Raw genomic sequence first — 23257 nt, forward strand, 5'->3', positions numbered from 1 at the left:
TTTGGATTAGATCCATCTGACAAATTTCCTAATTATTGTTAGAGTTTCAAAACATACTGTACTGTAAAGTGTTCAGTAGATTAATGTCATACGAAATTTTACATAAAAGAATGAGGATTTACTCGAGATTTCAAATTTTTCTACTTTAATTAATAAAGGCGCCTGTAGAAGCCTTTCCAGCAGAGTCTGTGCGTGACAGGAGGCTTGCAAAGATAAAAGGATACAGGCTTCTTTTTTTCTTTATGTTCCAATCAAAACAAATCAACTATCTATCATTTTCCTCTTGTTGAAAAAAGAGTTAACTGAGCATGGATTTTAGTTATCTACAGTCTCTTAACACTATTTTTTTAAATTCCATCCCACACTCTGCCTTTTGATTTCAAATTGCTTATTTGTTTTGTCACAGGAATGATCTCTGGATTCTGGCAGAAGTTCACATGGGAACATGCATCACACATATTTTATAAGCTAACAGAAAGGACAGTGATTCAGAGATTTAGAACCATGTATACATGGCACGACCAGCAATCGCATTCCACTACGTAAATCCATAAAAGGAAAGGGAGCAGATATGTACTATTAACACGGATTTTTAAAAAATATTTTGGAAGAACTATAGGTGTTTCTTGGTTACACTGGTATTTCACACACTGAAATTGACATAATCCTCATCACAAAGATGAACATATTGTTCATATAGTACATTTAAAAAGTCGGATGAATTACATAACTCAAATTCATAAACGTCACAAATTTGGATTCTAGATAAGGCTATATACACCCTGGCGGTGAAAAAAAGTCTTGTGTCATAAAATACGGACGAACATAGGATGCATCCACAAAGCAAAGAAATAACCAGAAGAGACAACTGAGAGAGGTTGTGTCAATCCCAGGGGAGAGACCAGGCTTTTCAGGACCAGCTGAGCCAGGGCCTGAGCTTCAAGGGAAAGAGGAGATTAAAGAGGGGAGGTGATGAGGTACAGAGTCCCTTGGAAAAGGTAAATGGCCCTAACCAAAAAGTCATTTTGTAAATGACAAATCAGGAAATTGATTTTTTTTTTTTCTAACTTCTACTTTGTAAAGCCTTCTGAGTATACTGAAGATACAAACTCAAAAAAGTGCAGTCCCACAGAAACATTTTCTTTAGGGCTCATTATTAATTCTGATAAAGGATTCTACTTCTCATCAGTCTCACTCATTTAAATTTAATCGAGGAGAACACCACAAATTTCAGACAGCAAGTGACACTGTGTCATGGCTTCTCTCAGGGCTCCATTTTACAAGTAAATCTAATACTTCCTTTATTACAGTCTACATGGATTTGCATGCCTAAAATCAAAATAGAGCTCTTACTTTCACTAGCCTAAAATAGCCTATTAAGAGAGAGAGGGATTGTTTCACAAACACAGAGACCTTCCATTCTATACATCTTCTGGCACATGATGCCCTTTGCATTTTTGACCCTTTAAGCTCACTCTTTAACTTGTTCCAGATAACAAACACACAAAGGTAATATAGCTCTTGTTGCAGGTTAGTCATAACTTAGGACTGATCTTCTAGTTGCCAGGTTCTGTGGATAAGTATCCCCTGAAATCAGAGAATAATAGATTCAATCCACTTTTATACCACAGAAGTTGCTCTTCTCCACTAAAAACCCATCAATTCATAGGATTCATGCTACTTACTCCACAACGCCACTGAGTACCACTACAACCCCAAACAAGCTAAATACTAGAAGACTATTTTTTAAAAAATATAACACCCATGGCCGGGCGCAATGGCTTATGCCTGCAATCCCAGCACTTTGGGAGGCCAAGGTGGGCGGATCACAAGGTCAGAAGTTCGGGACCAGCCTGATCAACATGGTGAAACCACGTCATTACTAAAAATACAAAAATTAGCCAGCCATGGTGGCGCGTACCTGTAATCCCAGCTACTTGGGAGGTTGAGGCAGGAGAATTGCTTGAACCCTGGAGGTGGAGGTTGCAGTGAGCCGAGATCACACCACTGCACTCCTGCCTGGGGGACCGAGCGAGACTCCATCTCGGGGTGGGGGACAGGGAACACCAATAAACAGCATAAAGCATATGTTCATGGGCACTAGGGGAGGTCACACAAAACAGAAATTCGTCTCTAGGTCTCCTCCTTGTAACAAGGACCGTTCAAGGTCAAAAGAGTCAAAAATTCTGCAGTCTAACAACTGCTGTCTTCTCATTCTAGACAAATGTAATCATGTATCCCATAATAATGAGGACACCTTCCAAGAAATCCATCCTTAGGCCATTTCATAACTGTGTGAACACCATAGAGTGCACTTACACAAATCTATATGGTATAGCCTACTACACATCTAGCCTATACAGTATAGCCTATTGTTCCTAGACTGCAAACCTGTACAGCACATTATTCTACTAAATACTACAGGCAACTGTAACACAATCATAAATATCTGTGTATCTAAATATATCTAAACATAGAAAAAGTACAGTAAAATATGATATAAAAGATTTAAAAATGGTATACCTGTATAGGGCACTTAGATGAATGGTTCTTACATGTCTGCAAGTTGTTCCGAGTGAGTCCAGAGGGAGTGGTGAGTGAATGTGAAGGCCTAGCACATTAGTGCACACTACTGTCAACTTTATTAATACCACACACTTAGGCTACACTAAATATATTTAAAATTTTTTCTTTCTTCAATAATAAATTAGCCTTAGCTTACTAAAACTTTTTATCTTATAAACATTTTATTTTTTTAACTTTTTGACTCTTTTGACTCTTTTATAATTACACTTAGCTTAGAAACACATATACATATATACATTGTACAGCCATATCCAAAATTTTTCTTCATGTACTTATTCTATAAGCTTTTCCTATTTTAAACTTTCTATATTTATTTTTTACCTTTTAAACATTTTTGTTAAAAACTAAGACATAATAACATACATTAGCTAGACCTACACAGGGTCAAGAACATCAATATCAATGCCTTCCACCTCCACATCTTGTCCCACCAGAAGGTCTTCAGGGGCAATAAAATGCATGGATCCATCCTTTGATAATTCCTTCTTCCAGATTGTGTCCTGTAGGATCTGCCTGAGACTGTTTTGCAATTACCTTTTTTTTAGTAAGTACAAAGAGTACACTCCAAAATAATGATAAAACAAATAGTAAATACACAATCCAGTAACATATTTGTTCATTATCACTATCAAATATTTATGTATCATGCATGATTGTGTCATACTTGTACATGACAGGAAGTGTAGGTGTGTATACACCAGCATCACCACAAACATGTAAGCAATGTGTTGGGCTACAACATTATGATGGCTCCTAAGTCACCAGAAGACAAGGATTTTTCAGCTTCATGATAATCTTACAAGACCACCCTTGTAAATGTACTCTGTCATTGACTGAAACACTGTTATGCAGGGCATGACTGTATACCAAACATTCCAAACTCCATGCTTCACCTACCAATCAGAATTTGCCTTCCTCAAAATTTGGATCTAACCAATTAGAGATCATGAATCCAAACAAATTAATGACAGTCAAAAACTGGCCTCAAGCTACATCACAGCCAGGCCCTGGTTCCCATGAGAGCCAGGCCCTGGTTCCCATAGGCAGAATAGCAGCAGAAATGACATCTGTTTTTTATTTTTGATGATGCCATTTGTATTATGCAATTTCTAGAGTCTTTTTTGTCATGCTATCTTGTGATAATGAAAAGGGTGTTTTACTGGTAATAGCATAAATCTATTTCATCTAATAAGTGGAATACTCAAGCAATAAGGACTAGCCTTGGAGGTATCAGTGTGTTAAGTTCAACTCTAGGGTAATCAATTAAAATCAATTGTTTAAAACCATAAAAATGTTTCAAAGTAGTTCCTGTTGTAAAAGATACTCAGATTTTTATCTTAACATGGTTTCTGAGTCTAATTGTCCTTTCAGATACTACAAAAAAAATTGTAAAAGTATCACCTCCTTACAAATATTACTGCAATACAGAAAATAAAAGAAAATAATTTACACATATAGTATATGTGACAATTTATCTTAAAATAGAACTTTAGAGATCTTCTTATAATAAAAACATGTATTTTGCTGGATGAAAATATTGTTCTGCTAAATTTATTTTCCTATGTCATTATAGGAGATTACAGATATGCAGGCTCACGGCTCAGATCTGGACTTCTGAAAGACACCTGTTACTGAGGCTGAGGTGAGGACACGTGGAGAGGTGAAGAGGCCAAAACTGAGAGGCCATTTAACGGAATACTGCCATAATCCCACTTCCATCTGAGAAATGAAAGGTCCAAACAGGGCAACAGGAGAAAGAGTGTCAGGACAGAAAAGACATAACTGAAGTAAAATCAAAAGTACTTTGTGATCCATTAGATACGTTATATTCGGGAAGAAAAGATATCAAGAATGACCCCCAAGTTCCAGCTTGCACAACTATCCAGATAGTAATAATATAAACTGAGAAAAGAAGGCAGAAACAAAAGAGACGTGCAGGAAGGGCCAGCTAGCACCACATGTTTCTTACCTAACTGCAAGTTAGAGCTATGCTAGGCCATTGGGAAAATGAAACTGGCTCAGAAAAAAGATGGATATTGAGAAATCATGTGGGTGGCAGTTGAAGCCATGAAATAGACTGAGGCAAAAAATCCAAATTTACTTTTGCAGTAGCAAAGGTTGTTTCAAATATTTTAAAACAATTCTGTTTCTATCAACTGTTATCTTAATTCAAAGGTAATAACAAACCTTATATTTATCAGAGAACTTTTCTAGCATAAAATGACTGAAGTAACATAAACATCTTAACCATAAGCCCACATAATTCGCCTCTCTATAGACCATTAACATTGTATTTTTACCTACAACGACTAAACCTATGCTCATCATTCTAATAACCATTCTGTGTAGTGTGTGACAATTCAATGACAGAAATTCAGTTCCACAAATACGTTGTGACAGCATACCACACCTAAGGCCCAGACTGTGCTAGAATCCAAACATAAAAAGATGAATTAGATATATTTCTTGCTTTTTTTACAGTCCATAGTGATGGGGGAAATGATGGAAAGAGAAAAGAAAAATTTAGGAACAATTCAATCTGATAAAATAAAGTCAGAGAACAAAGGATGACACCCATAGGATCATCCCAACTGCCAGGCTCCCCTACCCAAAAACTCTTAAACTCACACTGAGTCTCTAAGAAAAAGAATGGCTGGATTGCCTGAAGTCACCATCCACCCATATCACTGCTTTTCTACAAAACATGCAAATACCACAGGAATCTTATTGAAGGCTTCCGTGGTTATTTAACATTTATTATTATTATTATTATTATCATTATTATTATTATTATTATTATTATTATTGAGATGGGTCTTGCTCCATCACCCAGGCTGGAGTGCAGTGGCATGATCACGGTTCACTGTAGCCTGAAACTTCTGGGCTCAAGTGATCCTTCTACCTCAGGCTTCCTAGTAGCTAGAACTACAGGCATGCACCACCACACCTGGTTAATTTTTTTTTTTTTTAATTTGTTGTACAGATGGGGATCACCCTATGTTGCCCAGGCTTATCTTTTATTATTATTATTAATTACAATAATTATAACTATTTTATAGTAAAGTACAACTACAATTTATGAACGATGATTATAAAAATGGAGATTAAACAAATAATTGAGGCCAGGATGATGGATAAATTAAGAGGCACCAAGAAATAAACCAGTAATTTTCATGAGGATCTCTCCATATAAGTCCTTGTACTTCATGTAAATGGTTGTAGAAAGTGGAACAAAATTTCAGGAAATTTGGACACTGACCACCCAAACCCAAGGCAGTTCAGCTTCCAAGCTTCATGGTTGACAAGTTCTATCTGGCCCGGCTAAACTATGACTGTATAACTGAGGCCATTAAATTGCTTTGTAACTAAGATTGAATTTATCAAAGAAAGATGACACGTAAGCAGAGAAACTTGAAATGGCCATGAGAACAGCCATAGCAATGAAACACCTCAAGGACACTCGGCTGTAATTGTATCCAAAGCCTAGGCTTCTTCTTCCTTCATTATAGTTAGTAGTGGCCCATTTGAATTACTTATGGTGACCATGAGCTTTCTGTACAGGAGGGAATGTGTACATGTGTAAATCCACAGAATTCTGTGAAAATTGATGTTATATCTATGGTTTTCCCTCCCTAAACTCTCATATTTACAAATGATATTTTGTAAATATTGAGATTGAGCAGAAAAGGTATATATACTGTAATTAAGGTATGATAGTGGGCTCTGCTTTGAGTAAACTGGTATTGATAAGAGATATTTTAACTGGGTGTCAGCCAATTTTGACTCAACCTTTTTTTTTAAAAAAAAAAAAAGCAGCAATGCTTCCTGTTTCATCTTAACCATCTAAAATGCCTTAAGGGGCACTTTTAAATTAAATTTTATTCACTCAGTATGGAAGACTTCTTAAACTAGATACATATAGCTCATTAAACCTATTTAAGTGGTAAGGGGGAAATGATCAGTTTTACTGCATTAAAATTAAAACTTGTGTTCATCAAAGACATCATGAAAAAGTAAAGAGGTAAGACACAGCCTAGGCAAGACATTTTTAATGCAACTATTCAATCAAAGGTGACTATTCCTAGTATCTAAAGAGTACCTATAAATTAATAAAGAAAAGATAATCCATTAAAAATGGGCAAAACATATAACAAGCAATGCACAGAAAAAGAAAATACTATGCAAACATATAAAAAGACAGTGGCATATATGCAAAAAGAGACATGTTAAAAACTGTTCATGCCTTCACTGTCTATAATAAAAATAATAAATTACGTATCTGTTGATAAAACAGCTAAACTGAGGTATATTAATACAAACAAATACTATTAAGCAATGAAAAATAAAGAACCAGAGTTATATCCATTAAAATGAATAAATTTCACAGTTGAAAGAAAAAAGCAAGGTATTAAAATGCATGTAATTTATGTAATTAATATGAATAATACTATATATTGCTTAAAAACATATCCATATGTAGACAAAGTATAAAGAAATATATGGAGTTGTATATCCCAAGCACTATGACTACTTCTGCAGGTGAAGGAGGAGTTGCAATCAGAAAAAGAGAAATTTCTTCTGTCTTGCAAAGATCTACTTTTTTTTAATCTGGGATGTGTGTACACTCATATTTGTTGTATTACTGTCATTTGTTGCTTAATGACAGAGATGCGTCCTGAGAAATACATTATTAGGTAGTTCTGTCATTATGCCAACATCATAGAAAGTACTTAACAGGAACCTGGATGGCATAACCTACTATAAACATAGGCCCTATATGATATTGCTTATTGCTCTTAGGCTACAAACCTGTACAGCATGTTACTGCACTGAATACTTTAGGCAACTGCAACACAATGCTAAGTATTTGTGGATCTGAACATATATAAACATAGAAAAAGTACAGTAAAAATGTGGTATTATAATCTTATGGAATTACCACAGTACATGCAGACCACTGTTTACTGAAATGACATCATGTTGTACATGACTGTATTTTGTTGTGCTTTTTTATAATACACATATTTTAAAACTCTTATTTTCCCTTAGAATAACTGAATAATCTTAGATGTGACTTAAAAACAAGGGTCTGAACATAGAATTTGAATAAAGAATTCACATCATTAATAGAGTCAAGCCCAACCCCACTGTTGAAGGAAGTATTTACTGTGAATGTTACCAAAAAAATGCAGAAAGTTGTCTTTTTAAAGCATTGCTCTACCTTTTGCAGCAGAACATTACATTTCAGTTCTACCTGAAACACCTTTTTGAACTCTCTTTCTTCCATATATATAGAAGACCTTTTAAAATAATCAAACATTAACTGCTTCCACATTTTAGAAGGGATAAGCAATAAATTATGTTTTCAGATATAAACTCCATCAAAAATATATGCACATTTACATTGGTTTTTAAGTGCCCAAAGCCCCTTTAAACCTAAGCAAGGCACCGTATCAGGACACCATTCATACAATTCTTAGCAGAACCTGAACACTAAAGGACACAATTTGTTGTGGCAACTTTACTCAGCAGGTAAGGAAAGCCTAAGCCAAAGTCCACCTCTTCCAGGAGGTCTTCTTCCCTAACCATTTCATCCCATAGTGACTGTCCCTTCTCGTAACTCTTGTTGGAGTACTCATCACCTAAAACAATCACCATCTGCTTTTGTCCTTTCTCTCCTCTATTAAAATTCCTTGAGGGTCAGGGGCTACGTTATCTTCCCCTTCTTCACTCCTCCACTAACACCCCCAAGAGGGTCTGCGTAAGTCGACATATTCTCAATTGAATTGGGGAGCAGAGAAACTAAGCCCTAACCTTCAGAAGAGAGGGCCTACAGGCTGAATCTAGCTTTATACTTTGCCAGCTGAATGACTCAGAGCAATCTCTGCATCTCATTTCATCCATAAAGCAAAAATATGTTAGTAACAATTGTTTTAAATTGTTTCAAAGATGAAAGTAAATCATTGTTGAAAAACATTTATGATAGTACCTGGCACATAGTAAGCACTTAAGAATTATTAGTTATTATCATTACTAGTACTACTACTACTATTACAGCCATACTATTGTGCCATTTATTTGAAGGGAAGAAATGAGTCTTAGAAACCACTTAATGCTTCATTTAAAGGTCTTCCTTTTATTAATTTAACCATTATATTGATCAATGTCTTCCTTGACACCCAATCTGTAATCTTGAATCCAAAATGCAGATCCTGTGTAACTAGAAAAACAATTAGTCAATTCTGTGCCCAAATGTTCATTCCTCTAGCAATGGTAATTGTTTACTTAACAAAAGCATCTATCATGATTGCTGTTATTAATTAAAGTTTGCACTGACCTTGTATCCCTCTCTTACCTGCTAAAATAATTTAATTCCAATATATTGGTAAAATCATAGATATTTTCATCAATTCATTACAAATACTGATTCTGCCAAAACATATAAATCCCTTCTCATTTAAAACAATGTAGGACGTGCGTGGTGGCTCACACCTGTAATCCCAGCACTTTGGGAGACCAAGGCAGGTGGATCACAAGGTCAGGAGTTCAAGACTAGCCTGGCCAACAAGGTGAAAGCCTGTCTCTACTAAAAATTCAAAAATTAGCCAGGCATGGTGGTGCACACCTGTAATCTCAGCAACTTGGGAGGCTGAAGTAGGAGAATTGCTTGAACCTGGGAGATGGAGCTTGCAGTGAGCAGAGATTAAGCCACTGCACTCCAGCCTGAGCAACAGAGTGAGACTCCATCTCAAAAAAAAAAAAAAAAAAAAAAAAAAAAAAAAAAAAAACAGAATGTAAATGTACAATGCATTAATCTGGTCATTATTCTACCATACAAAGTATATTTGCAATGCTTTGGTATTTAGCAATGACAGATTTATAGCATTCTTCTGAAAGCACCCTGGTGATTAAAATGCATTTTAAAGCAAATTAAACATAATTTAAATAAGCAGCTGTAGGATATTTCAGGTACTCTGAGCAAGCGTGATTCTGCAGATTTAAATTTAGGAAAGTTTGACACAACACTAACTGCTAACAGCATTATTTGATCTGGGTAGATGTGCAAACACTGAACACCAAAAAGCATGTGTCAATAATTCATAGGTCTAAAGTCAACTATCTTGAGCAAGGAAAATGTATCTTTCTATTTCTTTTCCTATATCCTAAGATGCTTTTTTGCTATGAGAAAATTATTTCCTCTTCCCCTGCCAGTAGACAGATCACCTGTTACAATCAGATGTTCTGCTGACTTCAGTTGTTTTCTTCCATGAAGACTAGGCAGAGAGCTAGCTCTATATGCATGTCACTAAACAACAAAAGATAGGAATCAGTCTGGAAATTCGGCACTCCCTACACCCCCAGTAATCTTAACTTCATAACTCACTTTAGGCAGGTGAATGAGATTTTCCTGAGAACTCTATCTAGGCAAGTAGCATGTTTCCTAGACTCTGTTCATGCTGAGAGTCAAGCTGAGATCCCAGCATCCCTCTGGGCATACCTAATCTCCTATGTATAGGTCCTAAACACATCTGAATTTCTGCCTCCCCTGCCCTGTTCATTCCCCTTCATCTACCAGCTCCAAAAACCATAATAACGTGGGAACAGTCAATTAGCTTGGGCTGTGACCACTTTAAGACAAAGGCCTTATAGATACACTGTCAATCAGAAACCAGATATCAAGATAATGATGGGCTACAATGAGTTAATAAATAGAAAATGCAATGATTTGTTGCTACTTTAAAATAAAAATTTGTACCCATCAAACTATGACCCTGAGACATAAGAAAATTAAACCAGTAATAAACTTCATTTTTTTTCATTTTAACTAACATTTTAGAATTTTATAATCATATTTCACTCTTAGAAGTCCAGCTCAGTTAATCATTTTGTCAGAAAACAACTTTGCAGTACAAGAAAATTAACAGACTAATAAATATATGGAATTGAAATATTAAAAGAACAGGCTGGGTGCTGTGGTTCATGCCTGTAATCCTAACACTTTGGGAGGCCAAGGAGGGCAGATCACCTGAGGTCAGGAGTTCGAGACCAGCCTGGCCAACATGATGAAATCCCATCTCTACTAAAGTAAATACAAAAATTAGCCGGGCACAGTAGTGCACACCTGTAGTCCCAGCTACTCACGAGGCTGAGGCACGAGGCACGAGAATTGCTTGAACCAGGAGGTGGAGGTTGCAGTGAGCTGAGATTGCAACAATGAACTCCAGCCTGGGTGACAGAGCAAGACTCCATCTCAAAAAATAGATAAATAAAATAAAGAACAATTCACAAATTTGGCAACCGTACCTTTCTACTGCTAAAAAAGGAAAAGCATTGTATTGTGCTTTTTGATGACCAGACCACATCAGAAACATAAATGTGACTGTAATTTTTTTTTATTTATAAATCACCTGCTACATCCTGAGAACACAGCAGTGATAGAGATAAACTATTGAGCTTATATTGTTTTCATTCTAGTTGGGGAGTCACAAAATAAATAAGTAAAATGTATGTATTTCAGATTGTGATAAACACGGCTGAGAACACAAATTCAGGTAAGATGAAGACAGAAGGTAAGGGGTTGTTTGCAGTTTTAAATACAGTACCAGAAAAGGCTTCAGTTAGTTGACTTTTTGAGCAAAGATGCAAAGGGAAACAAAGGAACAAGAAATGCTGATGTGAAAAGCACGAAAAGGCAGGCCAAGCAGAGGGAAGTTGAAAGGCCTGAGTCAGCAGCTATGATACATAGAGCACTTTTCCAAGCAACATCTTATTTAGTCACACTATAATCTTGTGCATTAGGGTTGTCATTATGGCCCTATCACAGATGAAGATGAGAGACTTGGCCATGTTGCCACTTGCCCAATGTCACACAGTAGGCATTAGTGCTAACATTTTAACCTAGGTGTTATGGTTCAGTCCAAAAATTTTTCTGCCTCAGTGACTGCCTCCTAGCTGTGTTCAGTTCTGTGTATTAAATCTTGTCGTAAACAACCAATGAACTATACTGTCAGAAAGGGTGACCATAATAGTGATGAGTCTACAAACCACATAGAGCTGCTGAAAAAAGAGAAGACTTAGAGGAATACAACATTTGAAAGATTCCCAAGGAGAAGAGGGAAGAGAGATGTTCAATATTTCTCTGAAAGCAGAACCTGAACCAGTATGTGCAAACTGCAGGGAGACAAATTTCCCATAAATAGTTGAATAATATATCTAGTGATGGGAGCTGTCCAACAATGAAATGGTCTGTCTTGTGAAGGTATGAAATGCCAATTACTAGGTTACTCAAGCTTAGGCTGCATGGCCATCTGCCTGAGATGAGAACAAACCTAACATCCACTGATAATGAAGACTACAAGGATTGATTAATGTCTTTTCCAATTCTGATTCTGTGACTACACAAGCCCCTGGACAGAGTCGTGTGGCAGTTAAAAGTTCCAGCTGTGAAGTCAGACAGCCTGGTTAAAATGCTGGCTTCACCAATTATAGACTTTACCTTTGTAAGCCTCAGTTTCCTTACCTGAAATGAGGCTAATAACAAAAGCTACATCACAGAATTGTTGTGAGCATTAAATGAGATATTCCAGGTAAAGGATTTAACACAGTGCCTGGTACATAGTAAGAACTTGCAAAGTGTAGCTGTTACGATACAGACATGTATATTTAGGAGGATGTGTATAAAATGTATACATAATATATAAAACATGTGAAAATTTGTTTTCCTCTCTCTGCTTTTACTCTTTTACTCAGCAGTAAGACTAGTTCAGTATCCAAAACTGAAGACTTACAGCACAGTCAAATACATTAGGACACTAACAATAACAGTAATAATTAAACCCTTAAAAAGTCAGCTTCTTAGCCTAATCATTTCATACTACATCTCTCTTTATCATCTGCATTTTTCTACAAAAGATGGTGCACAAAAGTTCATCTTTTAAACATTTTAGGCACGAATTTAAAACTTATGAAAGAAAAGTCATAATTTTTTAATTGAAACAACTATTAAAAATCCAGTTTTTCAGTATGAGAAATAATATTCAACAATCTTCATCTGTGGTTTTGATGTGTGTGTGCAAGAACTCAAGTGTACATGTGCATGTATGCACACAGACACACACACATGCTTCCTCTTTCAAAATTAGGGTGCTAAACTAGAAAGCCAAAGAATATTTTTATTTAAAACTTAATAAATAAAATTATCACAGACATTTATTAATGAGGGCAAGGATTTTATGTATTCATGTCTGTATTAACAGAAAATGAAGGACAAATAAATATAGAAAGTTGCATCTGTATGCTGAAGTCTGGAGATGCTTCTAGATGATGGAAAGTGAGTTCACAATTTTAGATTAATTCACCATCATTCTTTTGTCACTCTGGAAATGGTAACATTTATTATTCATAAAGAAGACATTCAGGAATGGACCTGAATGATCAAAGAAAGCCTGCACTTTAGAAAAAACACAGAAAATATCACTATGCTTTATTTCCGCCGTGGGATGCTCACTGCTTTTAGAAAGTCATGGTATGATAGATCATAGAAAAGAAAATGATTACTTTCAAAACAATAATATTTTTATGATATAATAGTGTATGTATGGATTTATATCCATCTTATTTAATCCTCCTCATAATCCTGTGATGTACCTTTTATCATCTCTGCTTTATCAACAGAGGATCAGACAGTAAAAGATGAAGATATAGTTTGACTCCAAAACTTTTAATCTCTCTTCATTGACTGCCAAGTGAACACACTAAATTAGCATAGTTAGACACAGATAATCTATTTCAATATATTTCAAATATAATAAAATATACTTAACATCAATACTATGCTGAATATAATGTATATCACAGACACTAAGGAGCTTTCCATTAGAAGAAATGATACAATCTGTTGCCCAAGGATAGGGTCAGGAATCCTACCCAGCCTCCATGGGCATGAACAGTACTGAAAATACCTAACAATCAGCTCTTAGAAATTACTCCCAGACACTCTGTAACTTCTGCTTATTAATCTCAGGTTTGCCCTAGAAAGCAAAAGAGTATAATATTCACTTTCTCAAATTACCCTCCAAGGATCTAAAGCAAGCCATCATGCTCTCCCCCTGCAAAATTCCTCATTTCTCATAACATCATAATATTGAGTTTCCTTTTCATTCTGGCAGCCCCTCTAATGAGTCCTTGATTCGTCAAAATCCCTCTCCAGTAACACCCAGTATTCAGTTTGGTGGTGGACATAATCAGTTACAAATTCAACTTTTTTCTTAATTCCACCCAAGATGCTACTAGGTTGTTGAACTGTCAGGTCTCAGTGGTGATTCAGACTGTCACAATGGAGAAACAAATCACAAGCTTTTTTTTTTTTTTTTTTTTTTTTTTTTAATTTTTATTTTTAAGTTAGATCTCTAACCATACAACTGATTCTGTTGAGGACCAAAAACACTGCTACTCTTCCACCTTCGCTTTCACTTTTCTCCACTGCCTGTGGACAGTCTGGCTACACAGGATTCTTGCTGCCTCCCTAACAAACCACTTGCTCTCATGATTGTGAATCTTTGTCACTGACACTTTCTGAGAAATACATCCTTCCCCTATTTTCCTGCCTACAGGTTCTCCACTCACTCCTCATGGTCTAGTTCAACTGCCCCTTCTGAAATTAACTGCTCTCTTGTTTGCATTTCCACAGCACTCTGGGATGCTTTTTATCGCAAGGTAGTTATCTACAGCCATCTGGGGGTCTTTCTCCCCTGAGAGCGAGTGAGCCCATCAGAGCCAACCATGCACTATGTCTTCTTTGTGTTGTTTCTAGCCCACAGCTCAGTGGGAAAGATAAAGCCATATTATATATGAATGCCAAATGTTAAAGAGTTGTGAGTGAAATAGTTCACAGAAAGGAGTGATTAATTCCAGGTAAGGAATCACAGAAAGTTTCAGGTGAACCTAGATGGTACTTAGGGGAAGACAGGATAAATTAGGGAAATTTATCGATATGGAAATGAGATCATACAGGCAATGGAAAAGGCATCAACAGAAATGAGAAAAGCCATAAGCCTGGCTGGAGTATGGGGCGTGGTGAGCCTCAAAGGGAAATGTAACAAATGCCTGTTGGACACCTCTGAAAATTGGATACTCTGAACTCACTTTATATTCATTTACTCATTTAATTACTTCATTTTATTACCTCATTTAGAAGTATGTAATGTGAAATTTAGTATCACTGTTTAGAGCTAAGGAAATTAAAATTCAGAGAAGGTGGCTTTCAAGGCTATGCAGTTAACAAGCGGTAAAACTGTGTTTGTAATATTCATCTTTCTGTACATATTATTTCCATATTACAATTTATGGGCTTGGGAGTAGGAAATAAATGTAAGCTTGATAGGAACACACTTCCCTGAACTACCATGTAGTCATCTTGTGCCTGTCCTGATGACCACCATCTCAGCCTACTAACACAGCAACACATGCACGCATGCACACACACACACACACACACACACACACACACACACAGAGAGAGAGAGAAAGGCATGTAGAAACATTAACTCCAAAAGCACTTACAGATAAAGGAGTTGTGTGTTTTTTTCTAAAGACTTCCCCAGTGAGACAGGAGGAAGTAATACTGCATATCAATCAATTCTAAAAATCACCATAAAAATCATTTCAAATATATCGTAAAGAGGCAAGACTAACATAAAGGCTAGAAGAGGAGGAGAATTTGACTTCCTAGCTTTGCCCCTTACTAGCTATGTGACCTCAGACAGAGATTACACAACCTCTCTATGCCTCAGTTTACTCATCTGTAAAATGGGAATCAAAATAGCACCTAGCTTATAAAGTTGCTGAGGAGACAAAATTAGTTCATTGACATGTGACCCCTATGAACTCTATCAATCACACTGTAAACATTCATTGCCATGCTTGATCCACTTGAGACTAATATATAGCCATGATTCAATCCCAGGCCCACTGCCTCCAAATCCTGTGTCTCCACATGGACCTGACTATACATTTATGAAGGACTCAAAGAAACAAACTAGTGTGGGTTAGTGTGAACAGGAGGAGGAGGGACTTCTGAAGTGTACCTGGAATGTTTGAAGATGGGAACTCAGAGAGGCAAAAGAGGGGCAAAAGAGCACTTCAAATTGGGTCAACAGAGCAGACAGCATATAATGGCATAGGCATTCTTGGAAGAATGCATGAGCTCCTTGACTAAAGAATATGGTATTAAGGAATAAAAGAAAATAGCATAGGGAAGTTGGGGTCTTGAAAGTCAGTCAGAGGGGTCTTGACTTCTTAAAGTAGACAGCTGGAAACCAATGCAGCCTTCAGAGTGGATGAGTTAAAAAAAAAAAAAATCCAAGCAGTGTTTTAGGAGGATTAAGCAGGGACGGAAGGAGCTGAGGGATTGTTGACACCACACAGTAAAGAAGGGCTGGAAAACCTAAGCCAGGATGCTGACAGTGTGCACAAAGAATACAGGAAGCTCTAAAAGATGTTTGTGAAATTGAAGGGCTTGCTTCCAGATTGTTAAAAGAGAGGGCAGATGACTGAAGACTGGAGTATGATTCCAATCTTAGGTTGGTGAAGTGATGGATCCCAGTTGGAAATCCTACTAAAATTACTGGAAAGTACAACATGTACAAAATAATACTGATATAATATTTACTCCGCCCACTTGAACTATTCTCTGAAGTTGTTTCTTTAATTCTTTACTGAAAGTCAGCTTTTTAATAAATGAGTAATGAAAATGAGGTAAGCACATTAATAATTAAGGAATCCAGTTCCCAGCCAAGTAGTTTGAATCAGTAACTTTCTCAGTGATCTTATGCAGTAGCCATATTTTTGAAAAAAGGTTGAGAAACTGGGAATTTGTCTGTTATTTGCCACTATATTTTTACAGCAGCAATTCAGCATGAAACATACTGCCAAAGTCTTTGAGCTGAAACAGTTGCTTCATTTGCTGTCTGCGATTATGCTGTAGTTACTTGTATTCACACAGCAATAAGGTAACACAATTTTGGTTTTTGGAAACTGATTTTGATGAAGAGGGTTTACCAGAAATATTTGTAATTTTTAAAACCTATTTGTTACATAGTTTAAATACTGTCTAGTAATCATCAAATAAATGATGGATGATGCACAGTGGGTGAATTTTTTAATTAAAAGATAATCTTTATAAGAATAGGAAACTAAATTATTAAGAGTGGATTATTAATTAAGAGTAAATTATTTAGAGCCATATCTATAAGAGAAAGAATTATTTAGGAAACAACAACCTCTTGAGAACTATCTAAGTGTTTTATGCACCGTTATGAAAAGGCAGATTATCATAAGAAACTAATGTTCTTTCAGGAAATGTTCAGAACCACTTATTGGTTGTGTCAGGCACTAGAGTTAAGGATATCCTTCCCCTTAGGAACATTTAATCTACTGTGAAGATAGAAAAATAAATAAATACATAAAATACCAACTAATGCATGAATAATAGAGCATAGATAAAGTACACAACAGTTCAGACAAGAAAGAAAATAGCTTTCTCCTACCAGGAAATAAAAAGGAATGGATCATAAACAATCAGGTATTGTAAAACCTATTTTTGAGAATTTTTAAAATACGCTCTGTTTTGTTTTATTTTTTAATCTTGCAAGAGACAGACATTCATGAAAATAGGAAGTCATAAGAAAAGAAGCAATCAATCAGCAGTCTCTGAAATATAATTTCTAACAATTATCTTAAAGATTAACAAAGCCATATTTCTCTCTCCAACAGTCAAAATTACATCTTAATGTGTTGTTTTCATTCTTCTACTCATCCAGATAAAACTAAAGCACATGTTAAATACAAGAGGATTTATTTTCCGGAGTTCTGCCATGGTGAAAGCAATCTAATCAAAAATGAAATGAAGAATGAGCTCACTGAATAAATCAGAAGGAAGAATTAAAGAGCTGATAGATATTTGGAAAGCCTATTAAAAAGTAAATTGGACTTTCATTATAAAAATTGACTTAAATGAAGGATATACTTAAGAACCTACTTCAGAACATTTCCTTAAAGACAATTTGATTATCAACTGAAAATATTGTATTTTAATATATTTTACTATATTTCCAAAATCTAAGGAGTATAATAATGGACATAAGAACAGAGTGAAATGTCTAAATAAAAAATCCCAGAACAAGATACTAAAAATCTCTGAGTCTACTGATGTCTGTCGTTTAAATCTGAAACCTAAATAAAAAGTTCAACAAATTACTTTAAATAGTGCTCCGAATAGTAATAAAAGAATGATTCCTGTACTTTTGTTATTTTAAGGAAAACCTAAAGAAAAATGGGATAGTATACACAGCCCTCTAAATATCTACAATTTGTAAACTATTTTACCTCCTTGATAGAAAGCCTTGAAATATATGTAAGTCTAATAACAGAAAGAAAAAAGTCCTCATCCAAGACAACTATTCATATTTTAACAGCATAGGAAGTATAAAAAGGGTTAAGATTATATTCTCCCTTAAATTTGCAAATAAGGGAAGAGGAAATGTTGGTTCTTCTCATAGTCATTGGAGGGCTCATGATTAACTAAGCTCCATCGGACAACACAGAAACAGAGCTTATTGCAGCACTGTTCACAATAGCAAAGGCTTGGAACCAATCCAAATGTCCATCAGTGATAAACTGGATAGAGAAAATGTGGCACATATATACCATGGAATACTATGCAGCCATAAAAAAGTTTGAGTTCATGTCCTCTGCAGGGACATGGATGAAGCTGGAAACCATCATTCTCAGCAAACTAACACAGGAACAGAAAACCAAACACTGCATGTTGTCACTCATAAGTGGGAGTTGAACAATGAGAACACATGGACACGGAGGGGGGAATATCACACACCAGGGCCTGTCAGAGGGTGGGGAGGGATAGCACTAGGAGAAATACCTAATGTAGATGACGGGTTGATGGGTGCAGCAAACCACCATGGCACGTGTACACCTATGTAACAAACCTGCACATTCTGCACATGTATACCAAAACTTGAAGTATAATAAAAAATAAAATAAAACAAACAAAAAGAAAAAGAAAAAGAAAAGGAGCTTCTCTTCTAGCCACCCTGTTTTAAACAGATAGAGATGGTAAGGTACTCAAAAACTTACTGTTTAAAGAACAGAGGATTAAAATGTGAATTTGACTCTACAAAATCCCAATGTAAAGAACAAGGACAGTGGAGAGAAGTTGTGTATACAATATTCCATCAACCAGATGCATCTAAATTGAATTGGATTATCAATGAAAAACTACTGCATTTCAATATATCTTGTTATATTTCCAAAATGCAAGGGGAACAATAATGAACATAAAAAATAAATAGTAGTCGTACTATTTTTTATTTACATTGTTTTTTTAGTGTTGTATTATTGTTTTCAATTTTTTAAACATATTCAATCTGTGGTTGGTTTGAATCTATGGATAAAGAACCCACAGATAAGGAAGGTCTACTGAATTTGCTCTACCCAAAATGACAGTACCATAGAGTGCATGTCATAGAACCTGAAAATCTGAATACAGAACCATTTAGCCTACCTCAGGTAATTTTCCATCAAATATTCTGTTCCCTACTCTTTTATTCAACAGATATATTTAATTATCCCCAAACCACAGTCAGGCACTGTGGTAGACACAAGGATATAATAGTCAACAAAACAAGTCTATCTCTGCCTTCATGGAGCTTTTGGCTATCAATCATTCCAATCTATAACACTCCCTGTTCAGTAAGGAATCTCAGAAATGCTGTAAATCAGAGATTGGAAAACTGGCCCACAGGCTAAATCTGGCTGGCCTGCTTCTATAAACCACATTTCATCCAAACAGACATGCCCATTCATTCATGTATCATTACTTTTGCACTACAGCTTTGCAGTTTAGTAGTTGCAACAGAAACGGTATGGCCTGCGAAGCCTGAAATATTTACTCTATTGAATAAATATTTATTTTTTTCTGGCACTGTTCAGAAATAGTTTGCCAAGCCTTGCTCTAAATAAAATCTAATGCTTTAAGGATGTATATTAAAACATACATACTGTCACTCATAAAACATCCCTGAATTCCTTAGTTACAAACTATATGATAGGGGGTTGACTTCCTACAGGGATGTACTTCTACCACTATAATGTTTATTTTCACTTTCTTTCCTTGTAAAGGCAGGTAACAACAAAAGCATTATGTGGCTACTATCTTCTATTAACAGCTTACTCTCTTTAGATGATGTTAACGTTGTCTAATCTTTTGATAGATCAGAGTTCTTCCACATCATAGAAGGCCCATTTTTCAGAAAAGACCCTTTTCTCTGAATCAAATCAAATAAATTTTGACAGGGGTGATTTTAGACTATCTTTTAAATTGAACAATAAAATTGATTGTAAAAGCATTTAGCCAACACTCAAATGCTATATAAATGCAAAATCATAGCAGCAATAGTACCTTCGTTTCCCTGAAGATACATGAGTGGATACTTACTCCCCAATCACTTGATCCAGAGAGTGTTAAAATTTTAAATCAAAGAAAAGAAGACTAACCTTCACTGGCTGTTACCAAAAAGTCCTAATAAGAAGTGACAGGCCCTGTGCTCACTGTGTGTGTGGTTCCGCCAAAGGATGTTAATAGGCTAAGGCTGTGGCTGCAAATCGATTTGCCAAACCCAAAACCCTTTCTTTCCCTAATGGGAATCAATGTAGCATGAATAAAAGTTAATGGCTACTTAGTTCATATTTAGCCACCATAATGCAGAAATAACTGGCTTGAGAAAGACCCTTACAAAGCCTTGGTTTTTGAAAGTTTTCCCACTTTATCAACCCACTGGCAAAATACATTTCAAGTGCTCAAGAGTGGAGAACGAGCTCACCAGTAAACAGAGAAGAGGAAATGGGATGATAACAGGGCAACAGAAGGCCGCATTAGGGGTGGGAGGGCCGACTTGGTAACAAGAGATATCTCTTTTAGGCACCAGCTTAAATATTCTATTCTTGAAAATTCCTTCCTTGATACCCTCAGGCCATGTCAATTCCTTCTGATTACAGGTGCTCTCAACATTCTATACTCTCTTTCTCTCAGTTATCACAATTGCAGTTGGATAATCCGTATGTAGTCAGTTGTTTGATGTCTATGGGCCTTAGTCGTAAGTGAGCTCCACTGAGCTCATTGCCTGTCCAGAGCAGAAATCTCTGTGGCTAACACATGATGAGCTCTGAAAATCTTAGCTGAATAACTTAACATGAATGGATAGATAAGCCAGCTGGATTCTAGGCACTCTGCTGACACATAAGGAAGCTATGATTACTCGATAATAGTCTCCTCAGAAATAGCCAATATCTTCCTTCCTATCCTTTAACATAAGTTATATTCTAAGAAAGTACACTAATTGCATACCAAACCCTTGTACCTTTTCCATCAATCCTCTCCTCTCAGCTCTTTCAGTGTCGTTCCCTGAATTGACCTCTACCTTTCAATACATAATCATGTTCAGGTTGCTCCCAGCTTTAAAAAAAGAAAAAAAAATTATCCAGTCACCCCCAACTGACCTAGGTGTTCTTACCAAGGTCGCAAATGACATCATAACTGCCAAACCTTAAGACCACTTGCAAACCCCCATTCTATTTCTCTGCAGTATTTGACCCTGACGACCACTCTCCTCTACTCTTAAAACACTTTGCTCTCTGACTTCAGCAGCCTTACTCCCATGCTTATTGTCCTATATTTTAAAATGTGTCTACATTTTTTCCTCAAACCCTTAGTATCTCGTCATTATGATTGTATCAGCCTTCTAACTGATCTCTAACTCCCTCCAATCTATTCTCCACAATGTAGTCATATGTATGTTTGCCTCAACAATGCTCCTAAGTGACCTAGCCTAATTTAGCTAGCTTTGTTATAAATTGTCACCCTGATCTTCAGCTTCAAGCACCTTGGTATGGCACAGTTTAATGTACACATGCCTTATGAAAGAATTAAAATAGTCTCTTTGATCTTCACCACAATATCCAATGGACCGCTAACATCCTCAAACACACTAAAGACATGGTATAACGTAACATTTTCTAAGCTTTAACAAGGTCTACAAAACACTTTTTGCAAAGCTGATTCCAAATACTGGCATTCAGACACATTCACAAAAAAAGAATAAAAAACATACTCATGGTTATCAATTTTTGTGTGACCATTTTCAAATTTTGCATCTGAATTATGTCATTTATAGTCCATTATCATGTCCTCAAAGTCATCCATACATGTTTCAAATTACACATGCTCTTTATTGCATTTGATCTGAAACTCTTCTGAAGGACTAAGTCCTCACATATAAAAATAAATAGAATAAAGGATAGCAACTCACAAATGCCCGTCAAGTGACTGAGTCTCTTTGCAGTCATATGACACGCTGTAAATCTCTTGATTTTAAATAGACAACAAAAATACAAACAAGTCCCCCAAAAGTGATCAATGTGTGTAATCAGTTTGACACAAATGTTGCTATTGAACAACATATTCTATTCATATTTTTCTACATTATGTGCATGTTATGAATATTAAACAACTGCACATTGCCTTATCTATGGTTCCTGATGGAATTCAAGTCCAAATGTGTCTGCAATTCCAGACTTTAAAATTATTCAAAGCTTTTCAGTCCAAGAGGCAGACTTAATTCCTGCCTCTTCAAACAATCTAGACATACCAAGACATTCTGTTTTCTCCATACATATGTGGCTTCCTGCCTTTATTCTTAACAAGCCCTTCATTTGTATTGTACTCCTCACTCCTGCCTTTTTCAAATGTTTTTTATCCCTCCTTAAAGGGCCACCTCCTCCATGAAGCTTCTCCATCAAGCCCCCATGTCCCACACTACTTTATCAAATCCTTCTTATACAAGTTCACCCTTTACCCTCAATGCTTGCTATGGATCTATAAATCCCTTGCTAACTGAAGCCTGTGAAGTCCTTGAGACAAGAGACCACGTCTGTCCCACCTTTGACACCTACAGCACTTCACCTATTTTGTCCAATAGAATGGGTGCTTAATAAAAGATCTGCTCAGTGAATGGATTTGACAACTCCACCAAAGACCTCAAAACACAGGCCTCTCTTCCAAGCTCAGGAACCATTTTGGCGGTGAAGCCAGACTACAACATGCTCAGACTCCGGAATATACCACAGAAATCCACACGGGTGTGGGCCGATGCTTCAGCAGCTCCACAGCAGATAGTCTATAATCAAGTAGCCAAATAGAAACGCCCAAACGTGTGCGGAGCTCCATACACACCTGCGAATATTGCGAGCTCACGTCCAAATCCAGGGCACGTGAAAGGGACAAGTGGTCCACAGGCGCAGAAAGCCAGGCCTAGCGCGGTGGGAGGGCGTCTTGGAAAGCTGTGCAGGACCCGCCCCACCTACCTTCTGGGTTCCTGTAGCGGGGGAAGGCGCCCTCAAGCGGGCACAGGCGCCCTGGCGGAGCAGGCGCTCTGCGCCATCCCCAGGGGCGGGGTTCCACGTGCTGCCCCGCAGGTGGTCACCAGAGCTAGCTGGGAAACACTGACCTGCCCAGGGCCTTCCACTCCTCCGGGAAGTGAGGAGGGAGCAGGTTCCGGAGACCACAAGCCCCAGAAGCCCGTGCGGCCGAGTCGGCCCC

At 36.7% G+C, this 23257-nt stretch overlaps 1 protein-coding gene across 1 annotated transcript in view; it reads right to left on the reverse strand.

Moving 5' to 3' along the window:
• The window catches only part of MEI4 (meiotic double-stranded break formation protein 4), a 269653-nt gene extending 246615 nt beyond the window's left edge, over window positions 1-23038 (reverse strand). The window contains exon 1 of the mRNA XM_023223076.1: window positions 22892-23038. The gene's annotated coding sequence lies outside the window, so the exon portion shown is untranslated. The remainder of the gene's footprint in view (window positions 1-22891) is intronic.
• Between the last annotated feature and the right edge of the window lie 219 nt (window positions 23039-23257).

Source organism: Piliocolobus tephrosceles, chromosome 5 (genome assembly GCF_002776525.5).
Source record: "Piliocolobus tephrosceles isolate RC106 chromosome 5, ASM277652v3, whole genome shotgun sequence".
NCBI classification, from domain to species: domain Eukaryota; kingdom Metazoa; phylum Chordata; class Mammalia; order Primates; family Cercopithecidae; genus Piliocolobus; species Piliocolobus tephrosceles.